The sequence below is a fragment of the Struthio camelus genome, chromosome 3 (assembly GCF_040807025.1).
Source record: "Struthio camelus isolate bStrCam1 chromosome 3, bStrCam1.hap1, whole genome shotgun sequence".
Taxonomy (NCBI): Eukaryota; Metazoa; Chordata; class Aves; order Struthioniformes; family Struthionidae; genus Struthio; species Struthio camelus.
Window position 1 is genome coordinate 134,382,050 of NC_090944.1, and position 14,325 is coordinate 134,396,374.

General features: G+C 44.4%; 1 long non-coding RNA gene across 2 annotated transcripts; it reads left to right on the top strand.

Annotated features, from left to right (window-relative positions):
• Positions 1 to 177: 177 nt before the first annotated feature.
• LOC138066627 (uncharacterized) lies at positions 178 to 4,574 on the top strand. 2 transcript variants are annotated; one of them, XR_011139913.1, is made up of 4 exons: positions 178 to 462; positions 592 to 640; positions 1,474 to 1,616; positions 3,769 to 4,574. It is a non-coding gene; the product is annotated as an uncharacterized lncRNA (long non-coding RNA). The 2 variants fall into 2 exon arrangements; XR_011139914.1 differs by having other exon boundaries at positions 181 to 462; positions 592 to 1,258.
• The last annotated feature ends 9,751 nt before the right edge of the window (positions 4,575 to 14,325 follow it).

The window sequence follows — 14,325 nt, forward strand, 5'->3', positions numbered from 1 at the left end:
GCAATTCAATAAATGCTTTGTGCGGCACCAGCACTCAGAGCGGTCTGTTTCATATTTTCAGTCTTATCTGTCAACAGCTGTGCATAATCCGCCCCCGAGGGGATCGATACGAGCCAAAGGTATTGCGTTACAGGGCGGCGACTCCCCAGCGACGGGAGCGCGCGCTCAGCCTTCTCCGCCAGCATTGATGTCAGCGGGCAAGCTAAAAGCTGGTCACCAGCCCTCCCTCAAAAATTGATTGTCTAGAAGTTCCCACGGAGGGGGCAACGCGTGGCGCGTGGGGCCGCAAGGCAGGCGAGCCGAGGCGCCGTGGCGTTCCCGTCACCTCGGCCACCGAGGGAGGACATCTCGCCCGCCTCCACGGGGTCTCCACCGGTCTCGGGCCAAGCAGAGGAGCCGGTGCTGACCCTCGGCGTCTCTTGCTGTGAGCGGCGGTGTTCCCCTGAAAAGGCAAAGCACTCGGTAACGCGCTCAGTTCACTGCAAAGTTCTGGTTATCACGTGCTAAAGCGTGATCACGCCTGAACGTGTGCATGTATTTCACACCATGAGTTTTCATTTGCGGGTTTTTTTTTTCCCCCTCCCTTTACAGATTCGGAGGAAGCAGCTTCCAGAAGAAACCCCGTTTTACAGCAGTGACGGTAAAACAAAATGAAACGTCAGTGAAAGCAGTGCCTAGCTTTTTCTGACCGGGGTCCCCAAATGGCGCAGCGCGAGAACACCCCTCTCCCGAGAGCAGTCACAGGGCAGCAGAAGAGCTGGTGCCAAGCAATTGCCACAACATTTTCCAGCGAAGCCCAGGGACAAAAAAACCAAACCAAAGCGATCTGGAAGGAGAGCTGAACTGACGCAGAGAGCTAGCCGGGCTGTCTGAGACGCGAGTTTCTAACAAGTGGTTTCTGCAAGCGCCAAATTACAAGTGCAATATCCAAGACTGAGTGATTCTGGCGCCTCGCTCCCAGGCAGGAGCAAGAAAACAATGCGAAATTTGGCTAAAAGCCAGCGGCTGGTTAATCAGCGCCAACGCCAGCGCCTCGCCAAGCAGAGACGCAGTGGTTGCTGGCAGGCCTTGCCGCATCGGCGCGCCGCCCGCTCGCTCTCGCAGCCTGTATCTGCAATCCCTTCTGGCAACGGGCTGTCTGGCCGGTCGGCTCCCGTCCCGTGGGATTGCTTGCTCTGAACACATCCTCCATCAGCTCTTCCTGCAGATTCGGAGCCAGGCCTTAGGTAACGGTGGGGACCCTGGCTGGGGACCGTAGGTGAGTTTCCAGTAATCGCCCCCTGGCACTGCACATTGTTATCCAGCCTTTTGTGATATTGTTCTGCAAGCCGGCTAGTTTAATTAAAGCTGCTCCGCATGGGTTTCCCACTGCACGTATTGAGCACCATGCTTAGTCTTTCAGAGAGCAAATGCTGCTTACTATTAATTTCTGTAGGTTAATCTTCTGTGCGTTTGCCTGCTCTCTTTCCTCAGAGGACTGCATTTTTCTGCAAGCCATACCATCCCGCCAGGCATGCCGTATCCCTCTGAGAGAAGACCTAGTACCCTCAAACACTGATCTTTTCTTCAGTGCCCGAGGACTGCTGTAGAGGTGTGTGCTGGTGGTATCTTGCCAGGTAAGAAGCCACAACCAAGTTTTCCTGCTGAGGCAAGTGATTTTAATGTGAAAATCCCTTTCTAAAAGTCATGAGGTGGCCAAACAGCCAATGTTTGAATTTGGGTGCCCAGCAGTTAATAAAAAAACCCAAATACATAAACAAAAAGCCTTGCCCTGGTTACCTACATCTATTTACAGATTTGATAGACCCCCAAGCAAATGCCTACCCTGAGGTCAGAGCCAGCCCAGTTTGCCCCTCTATACCTCTGGCTTCTGAAGTTTCTCTCATTTCCATATTTATATTTTAAGTATATTTAAGTATATTTTAAGTATATTTATATTTTAAGTATCACTGAAGGAGAGAGCTGTCTTCTTCTGTCATCAAAATGCTGGAAAGAGCCTTTAGCCTCTCAAAACCTAATAAATGATATCCTGGTATCATTTTGCTCCCTGTGCTTCCTCAATAGCACATTAAACAGATGCCATATCATGCACAAGAGAGTAGCACACAGATAAGCAACAACTGTCCGGAATTCAACAAAACCGAGCAAGAAGAGGAAAGAAATGTATCAAGAAGCTCCAAAGCCCATCAAGACTTTGATTCGTGCCACACACTGTGAGCAGCCTCAGGAGCAAAGCTGGTCTGAAAATACATCGCATGAGGGCTTCACACTCAGCACTGCTTCTTTGCTCCAAGTACAATGCAGGGGCTTCATTTTAATCTTGGAAGCAAGCTGGACCATGGCTTATCTGATGCCTGAGCAATTCTGCCTGCACCATCAACATCTAGACCAAAATCTAGGGTGAGAGGGATGTCACAGCTTGTTAAAGTGCGGAAAGGTGTCTCCAGTAGCAGTGCTGCCAGGTGAGCGCCTATTCTGGGGAAATCAGGATACACAGATCACACTCAAAACATGATACAGAACTCATCACCCGTTGCCTCCGGCCGGTCCTTACCCAAAGGATCTCAAAGCAACAACTCTAACAAAAGGAGGTGATTGATGAAAGAATAAAATGTATAATCAGGTTGCACCCTTGGCTTAAAAGTACATAGAGGTGTTGATTAGGGATTCATAGCTTGATTCAAGATGCAATGATTGTGATCTGACTGAGAATTTGGGTATGAGACATATTTCCGGCCAAGAGAAGTTTTTTTTTTTTCCCCTATGGCAATCATTCTGCTACTACCTATGTGAAGCTATGGATTTGACATAGTGAAGCCATAATATAGTAGATCTAATCTACCCTGTAGGTGCATTTCAATTAACGCTTATCATTTCCGGGACATCTGTTCAAGAATTCAAGCTCATCTCAAGAAAGCCAGAGGTAGGAGTGGCAAAGGTACTGAACTACCAGCAGCAGGACTATTTTCCTGATGAGATATTAAATCAAGCTCTTTCAAACTGCTTCAAGTGAAACCGGCCATAGCAATATCCCAGAAGGTCAGGCAAAATAATTTATTGCCTGGGTCACTTATTCAGCAGGGAAAGACAGCCCTGCCAGATGATGAACTTCTGGCTCCCAGCTGAAAGCTAGCACTGTGGTCTGTAAAACACCTGGCAATACGCTAGGCTGTTGCTTCTGCTGGTGCAAGTCAGAGTAGTGAATAAAGTGACTCTATCCAATAGCTGATGATCTGGCCCCATGCAGGGACTGAAGATGTCCTTGGCTCTTCATTTCTTGCACATGTTGGTCCCTAAAGAGCTCTTGACTCTTCTGGCTAGCATGGCAAAGTTCAAGTGAGGCGACTCAATCTTAAAAGTGATCTAAACCGAGTGGATAAAAAGACTTAAAGCAGGCTGTATCCCTACTTACACGCTTTTAAGGACTTCTGTGTAGGCCAAAGGCTTTCAGTAAGTGAGCAAGGGTTTTCTAGAAGCTGTCACCTCCTTCAGCACTAGCATTTCACTCTTCTGTCCACATATTTCAAATTCCTAAACAGTCCAGTATATGCCTTCTCCTGAGGCTGTGATATATGGCGTCACACGGCTGAGAGGCCGTTACTGTTTCCTGTAAGACCTTTACTGGTTCTATTGCCATTTAAAGAAAGGCTTATGGTTGCGCCTACCAGCCTCAGTGACGTTCTGCCCGATGCACAGCCATGTGCTAGCTAGAGCCGTTTGTCTGCACACTTTGCTTACTCCTAATTTTTTTTTTTTGTCCTAATTTAGATTGATGGTCCAGGTAACGAGCTTCCTCAGAAAGCGCTGAAGAACTCTGGGAGCAATGTCAGAGCAAGGGAGAGAACAAAAAAAAGGTACATACTACAGGCTATCTTCAATCAAGAAGTGGCAGAGCTATGCCTCTTTATAATGAAGAAAATGTTAACAAAAATACTTGTAAATGTTGCTGGAAAGAGAGGTTCAAAAATTAATTAGCTATTTTAATTGCACAATGAGGAACAGGGAGCAGTATTTTGCAGAGGTTGAAGAGCTGTTTCAGGATCTGCTTGCTGGGTTTGTGACATTCTGTTTCTGACAACAGAAAACCAAGTGTTCTAATTCCCCCTTAAATGAGGGAGAAATTTACTGTTTTTGCCACAGTTGCTGGACCACCAGCACTTTTACATATCCTGAGGTGAACGAAAGGGTGGCTCAGGTTTGTTAATGCATCAATGGCAAAGCATAACGTGGCCATACGGCAGCCTATTTGTGCTATTTAATGCTTTGAAGGCTCACACGCTGAATGAAACAAGCCAAAATAATAATGCTACATCTTTCAATTCATTCTCATCAGTTTTGATGAAGATAAAATGGCTCACTTTGTGAATCCGCTTGGGCTTAACAAATTAAACATGCTACTGAAAGGGTACATGTGAACAGAGTATTTGTCCTTATAATGCTCATTTGGATGGATAAAGTTAACTAACCTTATTCTGGATAGTTTTCTTTTGTTCTTGCTGCCTAAAGAAGGCCTCACAACTAAACTGCAAGCTCTGATCTCATTCTCTGCTCATTAAACTCTTCTTTCAATTATCATTTTACAGCCCTCCCAATGATTCAGCATCATTTTGCGCTGAAAAAATATTTTGCTGTCCTGCAGTGGGAGGGAACGGGCGGCGGGGTGCGGGGGCAGAAGGGGAGGCAGCACAAGGAAATCCCTCTTGCTTTCGGCAGCAGCCCCGTCCCCCACCAGACGTCCAGTCCCAGCTACGGGCAGCTCTCCAAGTCACCCGTGGAGCTGCGTTTCGTTGTCCTGCTTCTATCGATCCACTACCCTGCTCGCAGCCAGAGCGCACCAGGCACCTGGAAGGGAGACAATAATACTCTCACATTGCTGGGGAGATTGCTTTCAATCTGCAAGTTACTCATATTTGTCACGAACGGGAAAGCTTACGGATTATGAGAGCTTTGCCTGTTGAAACTCAGGGGCAAGGCAAACAATATCTATTACATTAAACACTTTCTTTCTGTAAGCCATAGAAAAGAATAAGATAATAAACACTAGAAATGCAGTCAATTAACATCCTGACAAGATTTATTTTCAGCAATAAACAGCCTCCTGAAAATAACCAGAGAAGGGTTGCAGATGCAGGGCACACTTGCCCGGAGCTATGACCTTGGATAAAATACAAAGCAGAAGTGGAGAAGCTAACAGAAAAAAAGACTTCTCTGTGCTAGGGATTAGCATTGATAACCGCAGTCCATACAGTTACGCAGGCTGTACGCCAGCTGTACCAACAGCAGCTTCAGGACAGGCGCCTAACAAAGCTGTAGCTTGGACCAGTTACAGTTGACTCCTGCCTGCAGCTTGCTTAACATTGCAGTAATGCAGCCCACTGCTTCCTTCCCTGCTCCTTGGCCCCTCTCTTCATTAGTGTGGAATAAACAGCCATAGGGAGTCAAAGGTGATAACTTGACTTTGACACTACGCAACGCCATGCAGCTAAACAAGACCCACGATCCGGATTTGGCCTTGAGATGCCTCTGGAGCTTTTCGTGAAGACACAACAGTGTACACGAGTACCAAAAAGGCAGTACAAGAGCACCAAGGCCAGAAACCGCTGCTTTCCTCTCTGCTGTTGTCTTTTCCTTGCAGCTTCATTGCTGAGGAAAGATAAGCACAGTATGTGGTATTATCAGTCACTCTAAACCTTGATCAACTTGTAGCAGCATCTGGCCATTGAAAATATTCCAAGCTCAGTTTCAGTCACGGACTCACAGCAGTTGTTGCAGACAGCGCTGTCTTGGCTGACTGTGCTGGGCTGCTCCTCGCTCCTTGCAGGAGGCAAAGAGGAAGAAGTGGAGACAGCAAAGCGCCCGCGGGGCGGGGGGCAGGCGACAGCAGGAGCACAGGCATCCTGTTCCAGGTGGGTCTGTGATTTAGCAGAGGTAGGTGGCACCGCTTGTGCCTTTCTCCCTGGGGGTCAGGATGACTCCTGGAGGACACCGTGCCCGAGGCCGATGGCCCTGGGTAATGTGTCCCCAGGGTGCTGGCAGCATGCAGGGTGACCCAATCTCATGGCGTGTGCATGGGAGCCAACCTGCAGACACAGGTCCGTGCAAAGTGCCGGGGGCCCCCTGCGCCCCCCCGCAGAGCAGCTGCACGACATGGGCAGGGGCAGCCCAACACACCTTGGGGCCAGCTTCACTTACAGCAGCAGCTTCTCCCCCACCAGCCGCTTCATGCTCCCTCCCTGCCCTGCTGGCACCAAATGGATGGACGGAGAAGATGGGAATGGGTTCAGTGGAGCTCATATAAGCCAGCCTCAGGTCTTGCGCGGAGGTGGCAGGGGCTGCCTTCACGCACCATCCATCGCGGGCGCCGGCCCCACCAGGGCGGGCAGCCAGTGCAGTGCCATCCAGGGTTGGACCCTGCAACCCCACAGGTTGACCTACCTTAAGGTTTTCTAAAAGGAAATCCTCCTCCTACAGGGCAACGACAGATCTGTGTGGCCACAACACTCAAGGTAATGCTATTAAAGGCAATAGCTCCTGAAGAAGAAACTAGGCCGGAAGTTAAAGTACTCACTAGCTTAGCAGTTACTAAGCTCTGTGGTTTTCTTCTGGAAAGGGGCAAAGATCTTGAGGCCGTTATTTAAGAAACCCTGTCTGCAACTTCTTTAAAGAAGCAACGTTTGAGAAGAGATGATGGTGATTATTTCTGAAGTACTGTAATAATGATTTCCTACCAGTCATCCGCTTGTAAGGAAGAACAAAATTTTTGTCCTTTTTTTGGTTGCTAGTCTTTTTAATGATAAAATACTTGTTTTTTTGTCCTGTCCTTTCCACTGAAAAGTCTTCATCAGCAAGACTTCCTCATTAACCTGATAAGACAGCTGTCCCTTTCCTGAACCATTTAAAATGTCCCCCCAGGTTCTGAGGCTGTTTCAATCTCCAGGTCATGCCATGGTGTTTCGCCTTGTAGACAACACCATCCAATTTAAGAATAATAAAATAAAAATAATGAATTAAAAAAAAAAAAAGAAAAAAGCCCCAAGCATCCATGCCTTGTGGGGTTAATCACAGCCCGTATCAACCTGACCAGTCTCGTGGCTTCCTTCTCATTTCCCTTTACCAAGCAACATCTCTGAAAGTGCATCAGAAAATACAGCAGAGTTGTTAGCTTTCCGTGCTCCGTCTATCTTTGATTTGCTTAACCATCTTTGACCTTCTGATCCACAGTGGCTGTGTACAAATAGACTTTGCCTAGCAATTGATTACCGAAAGAAGTCAGCTTGCTCAGCCCCCTTAGACATTTCCGAAACGGGATGGAGGCAGTCTTATTGCCCTCCACGGTGCGATAATACATTAAAAATCCTCTTTCGCCATCTCATTTATTATCTGAAATTACATTGCACCGAAACATTAGAAGATCCAGTATCCACTGAGATGATAGGCTAATTTTAATGATTAACTGAGGAACTGTTAAATTTTACTTCAGTGCTCCACTGTCATTATGGAATTAGTATTAACAGCCATGTACCGCGAGAACCATAATGAGGCTGGCTGTAATTGACAGTGCCAGGGAGCTGAAGCTCAAGAAATATAAACATATCAGTTAAAAACAAAACAAAGCCAAAGAAAAAAAACCTAGGAAAAAGCCCCCCCAGAGGCTTACTTTGTTGCCAAATTGTGCTTCGTTTCCTGGAATGTGAAGTCCAATAACTTTGTTTTCTCCCGCTCTCCTCCTCCCCCTCTCACTCTCTAGTTGCTTTTAATTAAACCTGGATGAAATTAGCAGCCAGAAAATCAACACTTGTAAAAATGGCTCATTATAAAACGATGGTGGGATAGCTTCCTGAAAACAGCAGTTTCTTGCACACGGACCGTAAAGTCTTCAATGTCTCCATGTCTGCTTTGGAAAACAGGTAAATAGAAGAAATATGTCAATATACTACATGCAAAGCTTAGATTTCTCCTGCTCCTCTACCCCACTCCGTGCATTGATATCTTTAAAATTTGCTGTCAGTCAGCCTATTTTACTCCCATTCTGAAGCATTCATTCCCTCCAGTCGCTGCTTGTGCTCTACTTTTTGTTAAAGATCAGCCCAAATTTTCTGCTGGCAGAAATTGCCACGGCCCTGTTGACTTAGGCAAGCCAATTTTGGCTTTGCTTTGGTGGCACTTGGGCCGCAAACGAAACGGTGGCTGCCTTTGGTCCGTGTCAGCGCCATGCTCTGTGCCATCTTTCCTTGGTCCTTGACTTAAGATCTACTTCCTTCCCACTCCCCCTCTTTTGAATACCTTCCTGACTGTATCTTTTGCTTCAAAGCATCTCAGTTCTCTAGTGAATATCCTGGCACTCTTTGAAGATCTAAGCTCTCACTTCATCACTTGCTTTGGCTGTTTTCACTTTTCTGTCATGAGCATCTGATCCACCCACTGGAGCTTCCTATTCTCTGACAGCCATTTATGCCTCATTATCTCCTTGACGGTTTCATTTTTCACTCTGTCGTCTCTACTTGATCTTCCCAATCTTTTTCAAATATTTGTTTTCAAAGTTATTTCAACTTTTTTTGTTTGTTTTCATGTGTGTGCTAATGCCTTATATCCTTATACCATCTTGAGAGTGATGCTCACCTTCCCGGTCCTTCGTCTGTTTATGGATAATCTACCTCCTATTATTTTAATTCCCTGAGAACCTACGGGCAGTCAAATACATCTGACAGCACAGCAAGTGACCCTCTAGACAGATTAATCAGGTAGGAATGATGTTTCCGTGGTAAGACCTCATCCTCTTCTACTGAGAGGAAAATGTCTTAATAGCAGAGGATATAAAATGGAGGCTCTTCTAGCACAAAGAAAGATCGCAAGGCTTCTTTCTTTTCTCTCCGATTCCTTTCCCCCCAAAGGATGCCCAAATGCTGTCCTTGTTACCATCGGTTTGTAACAACCATGATGTACAGGGCTGTGCAGTTTCTGAGCAGAATTTCATTTTATCTCTAGACCTGCATGTTTTTTGTTATCTTAAACACAGGACTTATTTATCACTGACCTTGAACAGCAGCTCTTACACCATAAAATGCCTGCTGTCCTTTCCTGCAACCTCACTTGAATTTCAGTTTTCCCTTTGCCGACAGTACAGTGCAGACACCTGCACTGTATGCCATGGAAACAATTTTCTTTAACCACCTTTCCTTCTGCAAGGTGCAGCCTGTGCACTACTACGTTACTTTCCGGAGATCCTCTGTAATGCACTCCCTTTTCTAATTGCACACTCCAACACTCATGCTAGCTACATCTGATGCCATTTTAAGCTATAGTTTTTCAGCTGAAAACATGGGGAGTTAGGCACTTAAAGTTTTTTTTTCAAGTACTCTTCTGAGTCTCCTCTTTATGGAAGAGAAACCAAATCTCTTCAGGGTGGGTGCATGTCCACCTTGCATCCAGAAAAGCCTACCATTTCCTCAGATGTCCCTCATCTTGAAAGGCTTGGTTGTAGGCTATGCAACCGGTCATACTTTAAAGCTGATTTCTAGAGTTGTTCTTCAGTGTCCCCATTTCCAAAGAAGAAAATGCTTTCCAAAGGAGGAAAAGCTTTCCCAGCTGAGGGCTGGGAAGTTGTCACCAATCCACAGGTCCAAATGATGTACCCTAAACCGAGCGCATGAAAAATTAGAGGCCACTTCTGAATGTGTCAGCCACACTGTATGAATCCTTCGAAGAAGCCTCTGTTTCCAGGAGGTACAAAGCCAGCAAAGCAGAAAAAGTGGTTTATATTGAAAGTACAGCACTAAAAAAGAAAATAATACCAAAATAGTTAATTTTGTGGCTGTTTATTTAACCTAAAACTTTCAGACTATGTCACATCCCACCTAAAAAGTTTAAGTAAAAAAAAAAAAAAAGAGTATAAAGAGTATAAATGTTTTTGCTGCACGCGTAGAATCTATGATACCCTATTTTCTTAACATTATATCAAAAAGCAGTGGCTTAACCTACTGGGGATTAGTTTGGACCCAAGGTGCAGGTACTGGTTTATCTTTGGTCAGCACAAGATTTCATACCTTCTTTCTGTTTGCACTCATGTTAGCGTGGAGGTCACAAGTAAGCCCCATTTCACTAAGCATAGCAGTGGAAAAAATAATACGAGCTAGTGCTGCCCTCCTGAAGGTCCTACAGGCCAAACAGACAGGAGAGCTTCACAGGAGGAGAAAGGCAGGGTTATACTCCCCTCTCTGCAGATAGGCAAAATGAACCTCAGAGCATTTACAAGGTGACATTTTAACCTCTGGGATGGGCAATGACAAAGCTCCCATGGACTGCCGTGGTAGTGGGATTTTTTTCCAAAGTGGTCTGCCCAGCTGCATTTATTCTGTTCAGGATAAGCCTAAATGTCTTTTTTGGTTTTTTAATTGTTATCCCTCTTTCCTTTGCTGTTACAGAGCTTCTGAATCAAAAGAAAGGAAGAATTATGCAAGGCAACAAAGTTAAATAGATATGTAGTTTAGCTGTTGGGTAAGAATGGATTATTATACTTTTTTTAGATGAGATTGACCTATGCATTTTCAGGGACAAAATGATAACAATTTTTCAAGTCAAATAAATTTGGGACTTAAAATATTTAATTGCCTATGGTATTATAAAGCACAAGGCCCACAGGGACAGAAAAGGTTTTTATGCTTCATAAATATACTCCCTCCCTCTTGCTTTACCTGAGAACTACTTCCTCGCTTAAAAAAATTTTAAAAAATTAATATATTTTTGCCCTTTTTTAGAGATTCATTTCCTATCAAACACAGCCTGGTACGCCCTGTTCCTATGGTTCCTTTTAGAACCAGGATATTGCTATGTTAATGCTTTAAACACTGAAATTCAACAGAAGCTGAGGATCCAAATCCCTTAAAAAACTTTAAAACTAATTTGAAAACCCAGCTTTAGGTCACAGCCATTTATTGATTTTTTTTCTATATATCTTCTGTCTCGTGTTCCTTGCCATTAGAAGAATTTTTCTGGAGCAGTAATATCTTTCTGCCATAATTTAAGCAGGCCTTTACATTTCTGCGAGTATTACAAACTTTAAAAGCAATCTTGTGCTAATCATTTATCTCAATAATCTGCTCACTTTCTGGGGTATTGATCTGGTAGCCCTGTAGGTCCTTTTGTATGTGGATGGTTGTGTAGCATTTTTGTTCTCTCTTAAAATTGTGTTGGTATGTTTGCATAAATGTTACACTGTTAAAATTGACTTAATAGAACTACAAGAGCTTTGAAATAAAAAAAGAGAAGAAAATACAGTCCTAGTCCCCCAGGCCTTGAGCGTCCCCGTTGAGAATGTTAAGCAACTCCGTTTGCCCAATTCTTCCAAATAACATTAAGCTCAGAGCTTGAGGTAGCAAAGTGTTGCTGCTGTGATTTTTTTTCATCTCTGCTCTATCCCAAAGGAGACCGCTTTTTTGTCTTTTTTTTTTTTTTTTCAGTAAGTATAGTGACAGGTATTGTATACAGGACTCCTGAGTAGCGCTGCTCACTACCTTTCACAGTAACAGTATTGTTTCCTTTGATTTGTGCTCTTTTCTACCTAACAATTCAGCCTAAGCTCCCTTTGCTTTTGGCTGCTTACGCTTGCTTTGCTGGGAAAAATTAATCATTCCCCTTCTGAGCCGCTGCACTGGCGCTCTTTAGTCTTGGAAGGGTTTCTCTTGCAAAACTTGGGTGTCACCAAGCTGTCCACGCGCTGCACAGCCTTTGACCCCTCAGTTTGGCCTTGTAAATCTATTTGGCTACCCACACAGACATTTAATATGCAAAACCCTCATGACAAGCACTTAACAGCTATGCAAAAGGACTGGATTTTAACTTTGGGAGATTTCCCTTTGGTTGTGGCCTACCGCCCACCACCCAGCGTGGAATGACTGCAACAGTGAATAAAACCTGGAGATTTACTTTTTATGTCATCTTTTCTTCATGCCATCAACAGCGCCCTCAGACAGCACTTGAAGGACATGATTGTGAGCATGGCAGGTGGCACGTATCTCCCTTCCCTGACAGCAGAGGGGACGTGGGGTGGATTTTACCAGCTGGTATCTGGTGCTCATCACGTTGGGGTGCACAAACCGTGGGAGAGTCGGGGGGCCGTGGCAGAGGCAGGCACAGCAGGGCTTGCTTCCTTGGAGGAGCTAAGAGCTCTGGCCAAGCCCACACCAGTGTGTCTGCTTGTCCAGGGACAGCACAGACGCTGGTGGGTTTGAGGTCTGCAGTGAGCTGGGAGCATAGTTGCACCCTGCATGCTCAGAGGGCTGCTAGAGCAACAAACACAACACTTCAGGTGTGGTTCCTCTCGTTATAAATTGATTTTTTCTTGAGAAAGTCAATGGACGAGTGCTCATTTGTATTTGCCTTAAGCACCCACTCTTCTGGATCTTCCCATGTGTTTCAAGTGCTCAGCTAATATTTGCTAGAGTAACCTAGGGAAGGACAAATTATAACTACTGAGATACCAGTGATGCCATCTCAGCCTTCAGTTTCCCAGAGCTCTCAAACTGTTCATTTTTAAGAGCATCTCTAGGCTCTCTTCCTCTCCCTTTCATTTTTTTGATGTCATTTGCCAGGCGCCTATTCCTGTCCTTGGGGACTTTCTCCCTCCAACTTTCTGATTTGATTTCATTTCCCATTGCTCCCTATCGGGAGCACCGTGCAATGTCCCACAGTAGTTTCACATGTGCAGTTTTTTAGACTAAAGGTAGACAAGCACATTTCAAGAAAAAATTAGCTGCTGATATTATTTACTTCTTTGAAACTCCCATATTTTCTAAAAAAAAATCAGAATTCTCTTTATGAACCTATGGTATATTTTGAACTGGTATATTTTGGTAAAATATTTTCACAAAAATCTTTTCCTTCCAGAAAACTGGCACGCTATTCCAAGAACTGCACCCTTTTTTCTTTTGAAGAAAATTAATAGCTATTAGGTACCACCAAATGTTGTTCTAGCCCACTAAAGTATTACTTAGCCAGTTAAAAGGACAGGGGAAAGTTGTGGAGGGGAAAAAAATAGTTTGATCTGAGATTTTACTAAGTTTCCAGAGACCTTTTATCCATGTAGAATCATGGCATGGTTCATGACTGCACAGTTCAAAGATTTCACTTCTTCGTTTTACTGACAAGACACCTCATGCAGAAATAGGTCTGTGAGAACTGTCTCAGCGCTGATGAACAGTGACAGCCTGGACAAGCAACAGCATTAAGACCACAATTACCATTTTATGGATCATCTTGTCTGCTCACAGAGCTCTCCAAAATCAATTCAAATGGGGCCCAGCCCTCCTGAACGCTTCCTGTGTGATTTACCAGGTCGGTTATGCCGTAATCAATAATATCAACTAGAATGAAGAAAAGTCTAGACCATTATGATCTAGAGCTCAATATTCACATAACAGAAAACAGAATGAACCAGATGCCTAGCTAGATACTGTGAGCTGCAAAAAAACCTGTGGAGGAAAGGAAGGGTATCTTAAGAATGATGACTGCATCCTTAAATGTTGCTCTGTAGGCAGATTGTGTGGGCTGGAAAGGAGTACAGTGGGAATAAAAAGATATATCTGTGTGAATGAAATAAGAGTATATCTGTGTGAATGAAATAAGAGATTGACTGTTTTTCGTGTAGCAATTAAGAAAAAAGAAAGAAAGAAAAAGAAAGAAAGAAAGAAAGAAAGAAAGAAAAAAAGAAAGAAGCAGTCCAGAAATATAAAACATCATAGTGGAGTGGAAATGATTAAATGGTCTGCAACAGGGAAATAAAGAAGCATAAATATTTGATAAGGACTACTGAAGTAGGCAATGGAACAAAGACAGAGGGATAAATAAAGATAAAAGAAGATCTGAGCTCTTTAAGGACATGAGAAACATGAACCTAGGCCGTGTATCTTTGGGGCTTTTAGAGAACAAGCAGGGGAAGTTAGTGACAAATGAGGATGATAATGTACTGAGCTAGAATTAATTATTTTATGTAAAATTAAAAGGAAACGATGAAACCCATCCCCAAGACAAGGATAAAATCTTCAGAGAGACATGAGAAAACCTGCTGGTTTTCTTATAGGAGACAGTATTACAGCTGAAGCTATTGAACACTGCAAGGAAACAGGCCTCAGTGAAATTCTTCTGCTGGCTTGATCCAAAGACCACCCTGTTTTGGGAACATGCTTGCTAAATTGCTGCTGACCTGCAGGCAGTGACGGCAGCACGTCACCAAGGGATCCGGCTGTCTGGGTAACGCTGAGGTTAGGAGGACGACACAGCGCCACTGGCCTACGTAGCAAAGTCTGTGCCATTAGATGTACCAGTGCGACA